This window comes from Pinus tabuliformis, chromosome 3_1 (genome assembly GCF_031772625.1).
Source record: "Pinus tabuliformis cultivar Carrire ecotype Pingquan chromosome 3_1, CPIR1, whole genome shotgun sequence".
NCBI classification, from domain to species: domain Eukaryota; kingdom Viridiplantae; phylum Streptophyta; class Pinopsida; order Pinales; family Pinaceae; genus Pinus; species Pinus tabuliformis.
The window spans coordinates 775,552,824-775,569,442 of record NC_142301.1 but is presented as its reverse complement, the minus strand read 5'-3'; the positions used below and the strand labels follow the sequence as shown (position 1 = coordinate 775,569,442).

General features: G+C 37.3%; 1 pseudogene; it reads left to right on the top strand.

The window, feature by feature from the left end:
- Positions 1–7,378: 7,378 nt before the first annotated feature.
- LOC149189689 (nematode resistance protein-like HSPRO2 pseudogene) lies at positions 7,379–8,671 on the top strand (annotated as a pseudogene).
- Positions 8,672–16,619: the final 7,948 nt, after the last annotated feature.

Sequence of the window (16,619 nt, the reverse complement as noted above, 5' to 3'; positions counted from 1 at the left end):
CTGCGCCTTTAGAGGCACTACGCATGAGATATGCGTAGTCTACCTTTATCCCTGCGCTGCTTTTACCCCTTGTGCGTACTTGCTGTGTGAGGTTGGTTGTTTCAAATGAGGTGCAGCCTTCCTCATTTATACGCTTGCCATCATGTGTATTTACTTTAAGGCCGACCTTCTAAATAGTAGTATGAACACCCCCAAATCATGGTTTATCATGTCGGCTTGGGTATACTTTATGTTCAACGCACCAACGCATATATAAACCTGCGTGCATCCTCATATTATGTACGCTCAAGTGGGGAATGACACTTAGCCAATTTTTGGTGTGTTCTGTAACGTCGCATAGTTTCGTCGCATTGTGTCGCACATCCACCGCCACTCGTCGCAAACCCGTCGCACAATCGGTTGTCGCGCGCCCATCGTGCGCCCGTCGTGCACCCGTGCCCGATGCCCGTTGCACAATCACCCGGAGGCCTTACATTCTCCTCCACCTGAAATCGTTGTCATCCTCGACAACATACCATCATCCTTGATGTTGACTCCTCCACATAAGGTGAACATCACTGCAGCATATGTAGAACCACTGTCTCCACCATGTCTCGGCCTAGTGACCAACTGCCACCAAGCTCACCATACCAAAGTATGTATCTCCACGATCCATGCCCAGGTCCATGGAAACTCCATCCATCTCATCTGCAACATGTCATCATCAATCATACCTGCTCCATATGCTTGAGGACTCACTGCCATGAGCAGCTAACAATGAGCCCATCTTCTTACTCATCTAAGAAGATGTAGAGGGAGTAGAGCCTGAAGGCTCTCCCTCACTAATCAACTCGATCCATCTATCAGGATCCTCAATCTCCATCCTTTGTAGATAAGCAACCCGGTCTTCCTTCTGGACATCCGGCCTCACATATACCTCATCATCATCATCATCATCTTCCACCAGCTCTAGCCTTCTTGTTAAGTCCAAGATGCTATCTGAAAGTGTCTTGATGACCACTGACTGCTCCACAAGCTTTGCCTCAACAGTGGACAACCGCTTGTTCACTTTTTCCTTATCCTCCATTTGCATTGCTCCTACTTTACAATCAGGTCTCGTTGCACCAATGGTAGGCACACCAATGGGTACATCTTCCCTTCCATCATAAATGTAGAGCTTCTTCAAATGTGGTACAATCATAGCATCGAATTGTTTCATAAACTCCACCCCCAATACAGCTTCGTAGTCATCAATCCGCACTATAGTGAATTCCACCTTCCCGGTCCATTCACCTGCAAGTACCCTTGTCACTGTCACGAGCAACCTTTCCTCACCAGCTCCAACCGAGCTCTGATACCAACTGTCACGCCCCTACACCTGGTGATCTTCCAACCGCTTGTAGCGAGGTGCGGCACCACCGAGCACTTTCTTTTTAACAATACTAACACCCGTGGACTACGCCTACTTCAACATGAACATACTTAACTTATGTTTTTACAACTGAATAAAACATTATCCTTTATACTTTAGTGAAGACCATTCTCAATTATTAACCATGAACAATAAACCGAGAACATCAACAATAATCAAGTACAAAGGGAGGGGCAACTCCCAGAAAGTCTGCCCAACAATGTATTATAACAGCTTTTCTTCAATAGTACAAATACAAGTGATGCTTGACAATCTTCAAGCCAACACTTAGAATAATTTTACAACAAGGCATAGAATAGCCTTATACAATTATATGCACCTTTTGGACAAAGTGGAACGCTCACCCGAGCCACCTATTTCACCTTGCCAAATCCTGCATACAATTATCTGCACATAACTCCACTTTCGGCACCCTTGCCTTACTCAAACCGCACTTAAGTCCAAAACTGCACCTTTAGAGGCACTACGCATGAGATATGCGTAGTCTACCTTTATCCCTGCGCTGCTTTTACCCCTTGTGCGTACTTGTTGTGCGAAGTTGGTTGTTTCAAATGAGGTGCAGCCTTCCTCATTTATACGCTTGCCATCATGCGTATTTACTTTAAGTCCGACCTTCTAAATAGTAGTATGAACACCCCCAAATCATGGTTTATCATGTCGTCTTGGGTATACTTTATGTTCAACACACCAACGCATACATAAACCTTCGTGCACCCTCATATTATGTACGCTCAAGTGGGGAATGACACTTAGCCAATTTTTGGTGTGTTCTGTAACGTCGCATTGTGTCGCACATCCACCGCCGCTCGTCGCAAACCCATCGCACAATCAGTTGTCGCGCACCCATCGTGCACCCGTCGTGCGCCCGTGCCCGGTGCCCGTCGCACAATCACCCAGAGGCCTTACAAGAAGAGTCCGGTAGCGTAAGAATGCCATAAAATAAAAGACACGGATGTCGAGTTTTCAGTTGGCGGTGTCCGTGAAATTTTACAGATCTAGTCCAATAGAGAAAAATTGATGAAAAGTAGACAATTGCAACATATGATTTTCCTTTATCGTTCCTCAATATGATCGGTGTCATCCCAGGACCCACAACACTAAATGCCAGTGAAACGGTCATCTTATTCATCCATGTTCCACAACACATCAGAATAACGATTCAACTCCTTGTTGTCCGAAAACGCATCCGGAGAATCTACAATATGGGAAGAAGAAGGCGGTATTCTGCCATCAGCAGAGAACTCAGAATAATATAATAGACTCGAGAGAGAACCCACTGAAATATTGTAGTATAAGCTGTTCTCAAACAACTGGTTGTCTGATCCTTTGAAATAGTCCACCAAAGCTGCGCCTGTTTGCATATCTTCACTAACATGAGGAGGACCTTGAACTTCTCCCTTAACTCCATTCTCATAGTTTCCTTCAGTAAACGGAATCACCTAAGGTGAAATATCGTCTTGCGGATACGGGGTTGCCCATGTCTGAAACTCTATCTCAGTTTTTTTTTTTGGGAAGCTAGTCGAAGATTCAGCAATGACTAGATCAGACGGTGTTTCAGATGATACTGTGATACTGTGAGAAACAGTTGAACGTTCAATAAGTACTCCATTGCCTGCATCCATGCCTCTTCTGCCACTCTCAGCTTGCATATTCATTTTATTCTCGATACGAGTTCTCCAGTAGTTCTTGATTTCGTTGTCTATCCTTCCTGGTAAACTCTGTGCAATGCGAGACCACCTGACCATTTGAATTCGCCTATATTTCAAAAACCATATATTGAGAATACCAAAGACCTACATGTACATCACATTTTATGAGTATATACCTGTTACCGAAACGGCTGTGGAGTTCGATAATCAAACGCTCCTCTTCAGGAGTTATCTTGCTACGTTTGAGATTAGGCCGGAGATAATTAAGCCATCTCAACATGCAACTCTTGCCAGTTCTATTGAGACCTGCACAGTTGATAAATTTCTGGTTTTCCTTCAACACATTAAAAAAAGGGGGCATCTGAAAAAAGAATTGATGTCTCCGCTTCCTCTAACTGGTCATTACATTTCATGAAAACACTTGGTCAAAACCTTCATAAACAAATTGTTATCCGCTGCATAATAAACACCAACAAATTCTCAAAATCCCCCTGCAGAAGGAAATATTGTTGGAGATAATTACTTGATGTTAGCGGTGGAAGAGACAAAAAAAGTAACGAAGTTGTTTTTTATCTTACCGCGATTGACAAAAAAAAATTTAATCACCAGATAGGTACAAGTAGATGCAGAAAATAAATCGGACAAAGAAAACATATCCATATGGAAGAAGACCACCAAAATAACACTGATGAAGAAGACCGCCAAAATAACACACAAGCTAGATATCCAAAGTATAAGGTTTGAAGCAAAAGAAAGAAAAAGCTTATACAACGTAGAGCTTAAAACAAACTGCAAGTTACTACCGTGCAGAAGTAAAACAAGTTACTGACTTGATGTGTAAACCTACTCAGACCAGCGGTCAATAATAGTTGTAATAAAGGAGATATTAATAGTGGTAATTAAGGAGACTCTTAGGGGAGTGTTGGAGATAATTACTCCTAGTTACAGTACTTAGCCTGCAATTACGCGCAGTTACAATTACTCAGCCTTCAATTACAGACCGTTTACATACGATCTAAATAATCTAAATTGAGAAGTGTTAGTCCTGCTAAATTATAATTTAGGAAGTGTCTATCATGCATGTGAATCATTAGCATCTCCATTCTTAACCATTTGAGTCTGTTTAATCATGTAGCTTCAATCAAGTGAATAAATGCACATTGCAGTTTACTGAGCAGCGGTTCATATCAGATTGTGTTAGTGTGTTGTTTCCTCCTCTGTTCATCTATCAACAGATGTACTTATTCACAGATCTCTAACCATACATACCCGTTTCTTTTGCGAGAAAGCTCCAGCGCCCTTCCCCGTGTAAACTTATATACCTAATAAACTCCATGTCCTCTTCTACAGTCCAGGGACCTTTCCTCGTATGGGTTTCCCCATTATCTTCATCAGCAGAAGCTACCCACAATGTTTTATTGTCCATTAATTTAGCCCACAGGTCTGCAGCTTCTTCAGGTCTATTCTCAATTCTCGCTATAACCTCTTCTTCTTGAGTTCGATTATTAACTGCACAGTCGCGTTTGAAACATCGAATGTAGATATATTCAGTGACAATAACTGCCCACCTTTTTCCAATGAAAAAACACTTCATTATTAAGAAAGTACAGACATCCAACATAACAGGCTTATCTTGATGGCAGTTCCTATTTCCAACCCTATAGCATTATAAATGCTATGTCCTTACACCGTCCTGACAGCCCCGTTGACGTCATCGCCCGCTTACATCTCACATCTCGGGCCTCACCATGGATCATGCCGCATGTTACATGCATCCCATCTCCAACCTCCAGCGAATACGGGTCACCCAGCTCCGGCGACTCTGCCGTCTGCCGTGTTCCTGCCCGCCAAGCTGCCCGCCTCCACTTTGGTGTATTAATGACATTTACCAACCCAGCGTGGAGGCTCATAAACGCCTTACCAACCATCCTTGATACATTATCTGCTCAAATCCCAGCAATTCAAAATCCAACCATTGAACAAATTCACAGTGGAGCTCCGGCGAACAGAGGTTACAGAAGGTGATCCCTTGCACCGCTTCGAAATAGGTGTTTCAAACTCTCTTTCGACCTCTGTCTTGCGCGTAAGGCCAAATTTTGCTTTGAAAATTATATTTATTTGAGGTCTCCCAAGGCTAAAGTATAGCGTTTGTTGAGTTTGGTGGAAATAACTTCCACCGTTTACCAGTATAAAGTTTCAACCAGTGCTTTGTATATGTAATAATATATTCACTGAGGATACAGTTCTTCTATTTTCTAAAATTTCTCAATATTTTCACAGCTAAAGGCTTTCAAGAGTAGATCTAACTGGGTACCTTAGTAACGAATGGCACCAGTGTGCGCAAAATAATGAACCTCTCGTTCAGTTTCTCCCTGCGTCTGCGCTCTGCGAGTACATGATTTACAGTGATGTCGTCCTGACCGTTTCTCCGCACCCTGCAACCATTCTCACCTTCCCTTAATTTGGGTGAGCTTTCATCCCTGTTTCTACTATGAAGGCTAGGAACACTGAACAAAATGTATTTCAGCACCCCGTGGGCACTCACTGCCTTTTGGACCAAAACCCCGCTGTTGCCCATCCAACTGGAGAAAGCACATCGCTGCGTAACATCCTGAGGATTGACGTTTCCATGTATGAGTTGCAAGGTCGTTGCCTCTGTCCATTGGCTCGACCGCTGTTGTTGCAGTATGGTTGAAACTGTTTTGGAGTAGTGACCACTTTCATCATCGCTTCCTTGATCAAGGTATTGCTGAGTACCTGGATAATGTAGGCAAATACAGAAATTGGGATAACAGACGTAAGCCTCCCCAGACCAGACGAAAGGAGAAGTAGGGGCCAGGAGGGCAGAAAGCCGCGCGCGTCAAAGGATAAAAGGAATTTACGGACCCTTACGAAGTGAACACCTTAAACAAGCGCTTGTCCACCCTACGACGCGCATGCATGCATGAAGCATCTGCGGATGACATGTAGCAGTGATCTTAGCGAGGGAAAGCATAGGCTAGTATACCTTCGTGCATAAAAGAGGATGAGGCGTGACGCGACATCTGAGTGGCAGGATCTAGAAGCTGAAAGACCATTGGTCTGGGATGTGTGCTGTTAGTTGATGGTTCGTCATCCGTCAAACCACTCCATACGCTGCTGGTTGGTCACTCTGATAGGCTATCATCTCTAGCTGGAGGATGCTGGTAGGTCTCTGTAGGCGCTCCCGCTGTAGGCGCTCCCCTTCTCCGCCATTGGATTCCTTATCAATGGAATTATTTGGAGTTCCCTTACCGGTTATTAATCGCAACTATCTCGTATAAAACGCTTGCAAACTACACCGGCGTCTCGTTATAAGAATATTTATTGAGCAAATATGTGAATTGTATTACATGATTACAAGCTTCCAAGCATTAGTGAATTTGACAGTTATAGTACAAGCTTACAAGTCTTTGTAAGGGACAGGTTAGCAGAGAAAACGATTATGTCCTTGTTTGATAAAATGTGAAGAGAGAGAGCTTGTATATTTAAATACATTTTTTTTTAAATAATTCGAATATAGTTGTCGTCTAGTCCCCGTCCGTCTAGCAGAAGAGCATAACACCATTATCAGTGAAGCAAATGTCTGCCAATTTCGATATTTAAAATAGCTTTATCAAAAAGAAAGGCTATATAATTTTACCATATCTCCTCACTATTGTAAGATTTCTGCTATGTCCTGACTTCAAATCTTACTGATAGTAGAATTTCCAGTAATTTCAATACTTCAAATTCAAAATTATAAAATTACATTGAAGACCCTGAGATTTATATCATAATCCTGTAAATCATAAAAGTAAGTACACTGAAGGCCTTGAGATTTAAATCAGTTTGTAGAATCACTTTGTAGTGTGGTATTATTGAACCAAGCTTGTTTCCATCTCATGAGCTTATGTCTACTGTATATTAAGGTATCCAGCAGGTATATTGGATGCGGGGAATTCCATTTAACACAAGGATAGCAGTCAATTAGAGAGGGCAACATTTTCTTCTAAAAAATATTTATTGGACTGTAAAGAAGGTTTATTTGTGTTGAGTTTTTATCATCTACAGAAAAAGTTGAGTTGCAACAAATAGATATGTTTTCTGTCCAGTAACATATTATATATAACTTTTTAAATATATCAGGGATTTAAGAACATTTTATTCTATTCCAGTTTTTAAAATTTTAGTGTTTAAAATGGATTTTAGTGTTTATTCTATTATTATGTTGTCCTTTTTAGATTATGGTATATGGAGAGCATTAGTGTCTTTACTCTCCTGGTTATGTTTGCAGGGAAAAAATATGTCTTGTAAATAAATGGCATCCTATTTTGCCTTTGTTGAAGAGTCCATAGAGCCCTCCCCCATGGAGTGTGCGGGTTACGAGCAGTATGTGCATCTCCCCGAGCTCAGTGCCATGTGGAAATTCAAGGAATGGCCTGGTTGGTCTAGAGAGGGGTTGGTAAAGGCTACCTTACAGTCATTGGAGATTACTTTTTGGTTTGTTTCGTCTGTCCTCTGTGACACAAGGACTTACATTGACAAAGAGGAATGGAAGAGAAGGCTTGAATCCTTAATTAGTTCCCAGATTGAGTTGATTTCAATGATTTGTGAAAATGACAAGCAGGTTCCCACTCTTCAGTTGTCAGTAAGTAGTGGTGTTCTTGCTAGGAAAGTTTTCCATGAGGTATGGCAGAGACCTGGTGCTTTACCTGTGGTTAGCAGAACAAGTGAAGAGAGCTTACTTCCTCGTTTGGGTACATGGAAAAGCGCTGAAGCTATGGTTTCTAGAATATGGCTTGCCATTGAAGGCCATATGCAGAGGACTCCCTTCACTTTAGGTCTGGGGGAACCAAATATGTCAGGTAAGCCTATTCTTGAATATGATAGAATCTGCAAGCCAAGATATTTGCACTCTTTAAAACAACATAAATAATTCCATAATCCAGAAGATGCCAAACTTTGCAATGTCCTCCAGATCTTTGAGGCCTGGGTATTTGTAGGCCAAGAATTGTTGCACAGAATATATCAAAGAATAGACTCTAGGGATTTCGTAGGAGCATCCACAGACTGTTGGATGGTTGAAAGGATGTGGAACATGCTCACAGAAATTGTGAATTTGCTTCTAGTGATGGACCCAGATGATTTCCTTTGCCTTAAACACCAGTTGGCAATTAGCAGCACTGGTACGCTTGCAGGCGCATATTGCCTTCGGTCTGCCCCCCTTAGAGACCTTACAAATGCATGCAAGGAACTAAGGCATCTGGTGCCCAAAGTCATGGGTGTTGAGGCTGATCCAAAGGGTGGACCAAGGCTCTAGGAGGCACTTATGCATTTGTTTCATTCACATGGACTTCGCTCACATAACACTTCAGTTGCTTATCATGTTGCAACAATACTTGTTCTGTTGGCCTTCCAAGCAATAGAAGCTACGATGAAAAGGTTTTTCTTCTCATATCAGCAACTAGTAGTAACAGCCATGGGTAGCATTGAAATGAAGGGTCCATCATATCTAGGTGCTTGTGATGCCCTGCGTCAGATATATTTTGAACCACCTTATTTCCCTAGTGTGGATGGTGCAAAGACATTTTTGGGTTACTATTGGCACTAAAAGTCTACAACTATGGTGGATGGTACACTGGAAGATCTACAGACAAATCAAGTGAAGTTTACAAGACAAAGAACAGTGCCTTCATTTTTTAAAGTATTACCCCAAATTCATACATACACTTCTTACATTGACAGTTTTGAATACTATACATAGAATTATATTGGATATAGGATTAGACTCATTTTTGTTCATCCCCATCAGTAGGAGCAATCAATAGAACAGTGCTAGAAATTTGAACAATTTCTTTTTTTCCCTCTCCAACATGGACAGGATACTAAGGATTCATAGTGTGCAATTCCTCCTTCGTTAAATACTGTAAAAGATTGTCCAAAATTAAAATGGTAATTATCAAAATTATTAAATTTTACGAGTTGTTTCTTTTTTTAATTTTTTAATTCTTTACCTAAATTCTATGATGAGTTTAATGATATTTATATAATTCATTATAAATTTTAACATGAAATGTAGTTTAATGCTGTTATTTTTTTTTGTTTTTTTAAGATTTTTTAATTCAGTGTGTGAAACTAAGATAATTATAATTTTAAGTTGTTAAGTTTATTTAATGGAATGCATCATAATTTTTTTGATGCATTAAATTTTTTTTGTATATTTAATCAGATTTTTTGTTTTTTAAGATTTTTTAATTCAGCATGTGAAATTGAGATAATTATAATTTTAAATTATTGAATTTATTTAATGGAATATATCATAAAAAATTTAATGTATTAAATCTATATCATATTTAAATATATAATTTAAATGATGGAACATTACAATTTCATTACGGGTCATACTAAATAATTATCTCTTTAAACTTGGCCTCAGAAAATATAATTCTTTTATTTGAATATTTTCTCCTTCAAAATTAATATGAGTGAACCAACTATCCAAGGGTCTTATTGGATCTTGTTCTGATTTATTGATTTAACGATATATAAGATATATCATTATACTATTGATGAGTCATCTTATACGGTGGCTTTATCCAATTTTCTCTTATTGACAAAGATAGTTATCTTTTATATATATATATATATATATATATATATATATATATATATATATATATATATATATATATATATATATATATCAATTTTTTTGGATATATTGACATCATACCATTATGTTTTTTTCCTTTTTTCCCTACATTTGACATTTCTCTGCTACGTGTTTGTGTCATAATAAATTTGAGTGAGCAGTAAGGGGTGAATGAGACTATTCTAAAGGTTGTCTCTTGCTCATCATGTCTGCAGCGCTTTTCATGGTGGGTTTCTACTTTGACAGTGATTTTCTTCCTTTGCAGATTGTTCTTCAGAAACCATTTTGATGCTTCTTTTCTATAAAAGTGGACATACTTTGTAAGTCAAAACACCAAAACCATAATGAAATTTGTTCCTTCATACTTTGGTATAATTGTAATAAAATCCATTATGGCCTCTTCCCAACACTCACTTGGTATGGACAATGGTTCTAGTAGACTTGGTCTCTTGATTATTCCTCTTTTGTATTCAAGCTACATTCCTACCATAAATATCCACTCATTTCCAAAGTTTTGAGAAAAAATATTACATAATGCATTTTGGATTGACTAATAACATATAATTAGTATAATGTTTTATCTCTACATTTATTTTACAATGTACTATGATACTTCTTTATACTCTAATTTAATTTTCTTGCACATGGCCTTGTGTTATTGCTTAGGATGTCATTTAATTTAACTGAATTTATGATAAAGGTATAAATTTTTCCTTTAGTTCTTCAATTCTAATTTGTTTTAGTGAGATTGTAAATTTTAGTCAAATTATTTATAGTATAGTATCATTTATAAAATACGTTGTTATTTAATCATATAAGTTTAAATTTAGAACATTGATAATGCATATTGCTTATAATCATTCTCACTGTTAATATCTATAATTTGGCTTAACACTTATCATTTTCTTGCAGATTGACACATGGTTCGCTCGGTTGTGCAGAGCCTAACCCCACGTTTTACAAAGAACAAAAACAATCATTGTAATTTTTCTTTCGCCGATGACTGGAAACCTTAAGTGAATTGCTTTCACCTCTGCAATTTTTTTCCAAATAGTTTAGATTGTTTTAATAATCAGTATTAGTAGGGCAATTACTTAGCCTTTACTTTAAAATTTTTACATTTCACACATAGCTTAATTAAGGGGAAAAGTAAGTGGCCATAATCCACACATTTTTTCAATTTTTTTTTCTATTTTACCCAAGTCACATAGCTTAATTAGCAAAGGAGTAAGTGGCCCATAATTCACTCATATTTTTTACTAACCAAAGCATTTTTACTTCATTAGCATTGGGACTAGGAACTGGTGTTATTAAAGAAAGGGAGTAGCCCCTACTTCCCTTGCGTCTTTTAGATGATCCTGGGCTTGCATCTGAAATCTTTCTCAAAGCACCCAGTTTTTCATCTCCCTTTTTAGGCTCACATAGTGTAATAGGAAGGAAGTAAGTGGCCCATCAACCACACATTATTTTATTTGCAGGTAAGGAACAAACATAATTTAGTGTAAGTAGACGAATTTGAAAAGGATCATCGAATATCCACATGACTACAAACTTTGTATGTTCACTCTGTCACTTACACACACATTTCACTACACACACTAAGCTACTCTAAACTTTGAACAAAGGGAATCAAGTGTAAAAACCTTTTGTACTTAGTTTATTTAAGCTTAATTTTTCACACCATAAGTGAAGGAAGACACGTAAAAGCAATCATAACTTGAACAAACTAAATTTCCCCACATGGGCCACAAAATAATTTATAGTTTAGGTTATACTGTTGGGGGTAGGCATCCAATAAGCCGCCATGGTCATGCTACATTTTGAAACATAGAAGTTGTCTTTTAGGGTGCTTGAAATCCTTCAATCAGTCCATGGAAAAGACAACCCAGGCAGCGCAGAGACCTAATTCAGAGGGGGTTCGGCTTAGGCTCAGTGCCTGCGGTCCTATATGGCGCTACCCAACCTGTATAGTGCTCGGTACTGATAAACGATTACCAAGAAGCTAAACACTCGGTTGCCTCCGTGAGACGAAGGTATCCTATTGGCCAAATTTTAGGGCATCTTTCCCTATAGGTGGAGTGTGGGAAGCACTGAAGCCTCATTCAATACCTTGGTTGATTCTTTTCATTGCTGGAAGCGTCACCAGTTCTTTCGGGACGTAGCCCCAGTACTCATCATTTTTTGGCTGCTGGAAGCGTCACCAGTTCTTTCGGGATGTAGCCCCAGTACCCATCATTTTTTGACTGCTGGAAGCATCACCAGTTCTTTCGGGACGTAGCCCCAGTACCCATCACAAAAGATATCTCCGCAAGGCCCAGTTACTTATAGAGTGGAAAGGATGAATAGGTCTTCATAGGACATTTTATCATACGCAAAACAAACTAAAATATTCTCCTTGTTTGATTGATCACATAGCTTAACTTAAAGGGAAAGTAACACTTTATTTTTCATTTTGCTTTATGTATGTAATTTCTTTTTATACACATTCCTCTCCTCACCACAAAAGTGACACACATTCCATTTTAAGAATACATAAATAAGCCCTGATGATGGATCATTCATAAGCCCTGATGATGGATCCCAGTTGGGATTTGAAACGTTGGCATAAAAATGTTCATACTGTGGATTCTCCGGTAACTGAGTCAAAAGATACAAACCACAGATCTCTTAAATCCAGAGTCTTGTCCCTATACGGAGGGGATGCTTGGAGAGAAATCCTTTTACTCGAAAGACTTAGAGTGAGGATAGCAAGAAGAGCTGCGGATCTTCATTTTCTTAAAAACTGTCGGGACAATAATCTCATTCCTCCATTTGCACAAGTCAAGCATAGATTGCAGAACAAATATAATAGCAAGGCGTTTTTTCAACTAAGCTTCTCTCTAATTCGGTCAGAAATTAAAAGGGTTAGGGCTTCTCTGGAAAATCTGGGACGCTTAGCTCTCTCAGCGCACCTTAAACTAGCTAACAGCATTAACAAGAATCTCTGGTCTATTATTGATTCCAGGACTGCTCTGAAAGCTGATAATGAGGGACAGATTGCTCAGACAAGGAAAGGCAAGAAATTATCCAGTCTATTAAGCAGATCTCATGATAAAATCGAAGCACTGAGTCATATCTCACAGGATGTCGTTTCTAGTAGCTTGATTAACAGCGTTAAGGACAACGTAGGTATCAATTCCGGGCTGGACAGGGTGTAGAACCTCGTTCTAAAAAGTGGCAGCGTAAATATTATGAACAGCAATGGAAACTGTTTTAACAATAAAACGCACAGCAATGACAATACGCACAGCACTGTCAGCATAATGAGCAGCGTTTATAAGAGTAATTCGCTCAACGCAAATAATTCTTCTCAAAACAGTGCAAATAATTCTTCACAAAGGGAGGTTCTGAGTGGTAAGAATATAGGTAATGGTAAGGGCAATAACTTCATTAAGAATAACGTCTTTGACAGCGCAGATGATTCCAGATTAAAGAGTGGCAGCGTAAATATTATGAACAGGAATGAAAACTGGTTTAACAATAAAACGCACAGCAATGAAAATACGCACAGCACTGTTAGCATAACTTCACAAAACAGTGCAAATAATTCTTCTCGAAGTGAGGTTCTGAGTGGTAAGAATAGCGGTAATGATAAAGGCAATAACTTTAAGAATAACGTCTTTGACAATTCCCTCAGCGCAGATGATTCCAAATTGTATGCGTTTAACACCCTCGACGATGGCAATTCTCTCAATGCAGATGACAGTGATCAATGGTCAGTTAATACAAGGGTTGATTATATTACGCATAGCACAGGCTCATCTGAGAATGTCATCGGTTTCAAAAATTGTATGCAGAATCATGGTTTAGATAGCGAAAAGGTTAACTTTAAAGATGAACTTGGAGAAAATAGCAATCAAGGTGCAGTCAAAAATTTACATAATGGAAAAAGTCAGCCTTCAACAAACACTTGTGAGTCAAATTTAAAAAGAAAAGTTGTCAATCTGTCTTCCCAAGAGTTAGATGCTGAAGTCATTAATGTCCTCAGCAAAGGCATGGGGTTTGCCATTACCCCTAAAAACCTTCCTATTGAGAAGATGATTTGTAGCATAGAAGAGGGGATTAATAACCTTCCTTTGGAAGATAAAGAAACATTAAGACAAGAATTTTCTCTCATTATGAGGAAAGCCAAAACTCCCAAAAGCAACTTAAGTAAAGAAGAGCAAAGAGCCTTCAAATCCTTGCGGAACAATGACAAGATTGTGGTTCTTAAGGCGGATAAAGGAGGAGCAGCAGTCATCTTGGATAAAGAAGACTATGTATGCAAAATGAATGAACACCTAAAATGTGGCAGTTATAAGAAACTGAACAGTAATCCCATCCCCAAAATTATGAAAGATGTAAAAAAGATCATCTTAGATTCCAACCTTGACGATAAATTGAAGAAGAAATTAATCCCTTCTTGTGAAACTATCCCTAGAATTTATGGATTACCCAAGATCCATAAGGAAGGGGTTCGTCTTAGACCAATAGTTAATACTATTGGTTCCCCAACCTATGAGCTTGCTAAGTATGTTGCTAAAATTCTTAAGCCCCTTATCGGAAAGACTCAGTCCTTCATCAAAGACTCCCACGACTTTTTGAATCTTATTAAAAATGAGAAGATAGAGCGAGATGACATTCTTGTTAGCTTTGACGTAGTATCCTTATTCACCAAGATTCCTCTTGATGAAGCCATTCAAGTTATAAAAAATGTTACTGATCCAGGGACTGCAAAATTGGCTAAAATCTGCTTGAGGTCAACCGTTTTCACCTTCCAAGGAATATTTTATGAGCAGACATCTGGTGTGGCAATGGGATCACCCCTTTCGCCAATCGTGGCCAACCTATACATGGAATACTTTGAGAAGAAAGCCCTTGAATCATACCCTTTAAAGCCAGCCTGGTGGAAGTGATTTGTCGATGATACCAATATAAAATGGACTCATGGTAAAGCAGAACTTGACAAGTTTTTCATGCACCTAAATTCTATCTCTCCGGAAATAAAATTTACTATGGAACTTGAAGAAAACATGAGCATCCCATTTTTAGATGTTCTCATCATCAGGAAAGAGGATGGCTCTTTAGGGCATAAGGTGTTCAGGAAATCAACCCACACAGAAAGTTACCTCCATGCTAATTCCTACCATCACCCGGCCCAGAATTTTGGTGTTCTAAACACTCTTGCTATCAGAGCCCTTCGAATTTCTGACTCTGAGAATCTGAATGAAGAAAAGAAGCATTTAGTTTCAACATTTAAGAGTATAGGCTACAAGGAACAAGAGATTAAAAGAGCCATAGAGAAAGCTGAGAGAAGATTGTCATCTCATGAACCTAAGGCTCAAGACCAACCTCAGTGTGGTAAAGTTTTTCTGCCTTATATCCATGGAGTTACAGACAAAATCACTAAAATCCTAAAGAAGAAAAACGTAATCACGCATTTCTCAGCGCCTGGAACGATTAGGCAAGGTATGAGGTCTGTAAAAGATGATATTGACAAACATCAGTTTAAAGGAGTCTATAAAATAGATTGTTCATGTGGAAAAAGCTACATTGGTGAAACAAGTCGCTCCCTACAGACAAGGCTCAAGGAACATGGCGCTGATATTAGGAATGAAAGGTCTCGTACTTCAGCCTTGGCAGAGCACTCCTCAAAAACTAAACACCATATCTACTTGGAAAATTCCTCAATTGTCGCAAGGGAAGAGCAGCATCATAGACGAAAGATCAGAGAAGCACTTGAAATTATAAAACATCCTCATAATCTGAACAGAGACAATGGTGTGGAGATTAGCGTGAGCTGGCTTCCCTTAATCAGGGAAATTAAGATTGCCAACACGTCCCAGGTATAGCATATCTTCTACCTTATCAATATCTATTAAAAATTTTCTTAACTTAAAAATTAAATAACAATAATAATAAATAAGCGAATAAATTTATAATAAATAAATAAATCTTAATAAAAAGTTACTATTTTATTTATTGATATTATTTATTAATGATGTCGTAATATTAATTAATACTAATTATCAAGTATTAATATTAACTTCGGTTCATTAATTATTAAGTAATTAATTAGGTATTTGTTAGCGCTATTAATTTCCATTATCATTAATAATATTGATTTATTAACATTATTAACATTTATTAATATTAATTAATTTAATATATTAATTAATTTATATAGCAATTAATTAATATATTATTTATTATTAATATTAATTAATGTCAATTAATTATTAAGTGATTACTAATTTAATATATTAACAGCATTAATTAGGTATTATTAATATTTTTAACTCTACTAATATCTTTTATCATCATTAATTTTGATTTATTAACAATTTTAACATTTACTTTTATATTAATTAGCTTAATATATTAATTAATATAACACTTAATTAATATATTAATTATTATTAATGTTAATTACTGTTAATTCATTATTAAATGTTTGTTAATTAAGTATTAATATTTACTAACTTTATTAATTAAGTATTATTAATATTTTAACCCTATTAATATCTATTAACTTTTATTGATTAATTTAATATATTTATTAGTTTATAACAATTAATTAATTTATTAATTATTATTAATATTAATATAATTTTAAATCAAATAACTTTAAATATGGATTCAATATTCTTATTTCTCTAATCTTTAATACTATTATATAAAAATAAATAAGCATTTCCCATCTTGAATCATAATTAAATAATTCAATAAATAAATAAATGAATAAATAAAATAAAATAAAATTTATTATATTATCATATATTAAATAATTATTATTATTATTACCATTTAGATTTTGAATTTTAAATTAATTTATTAACTCACCTGTAAAAAATAAATAAAAAAAAATTAACATATAAAACTCAAAAAT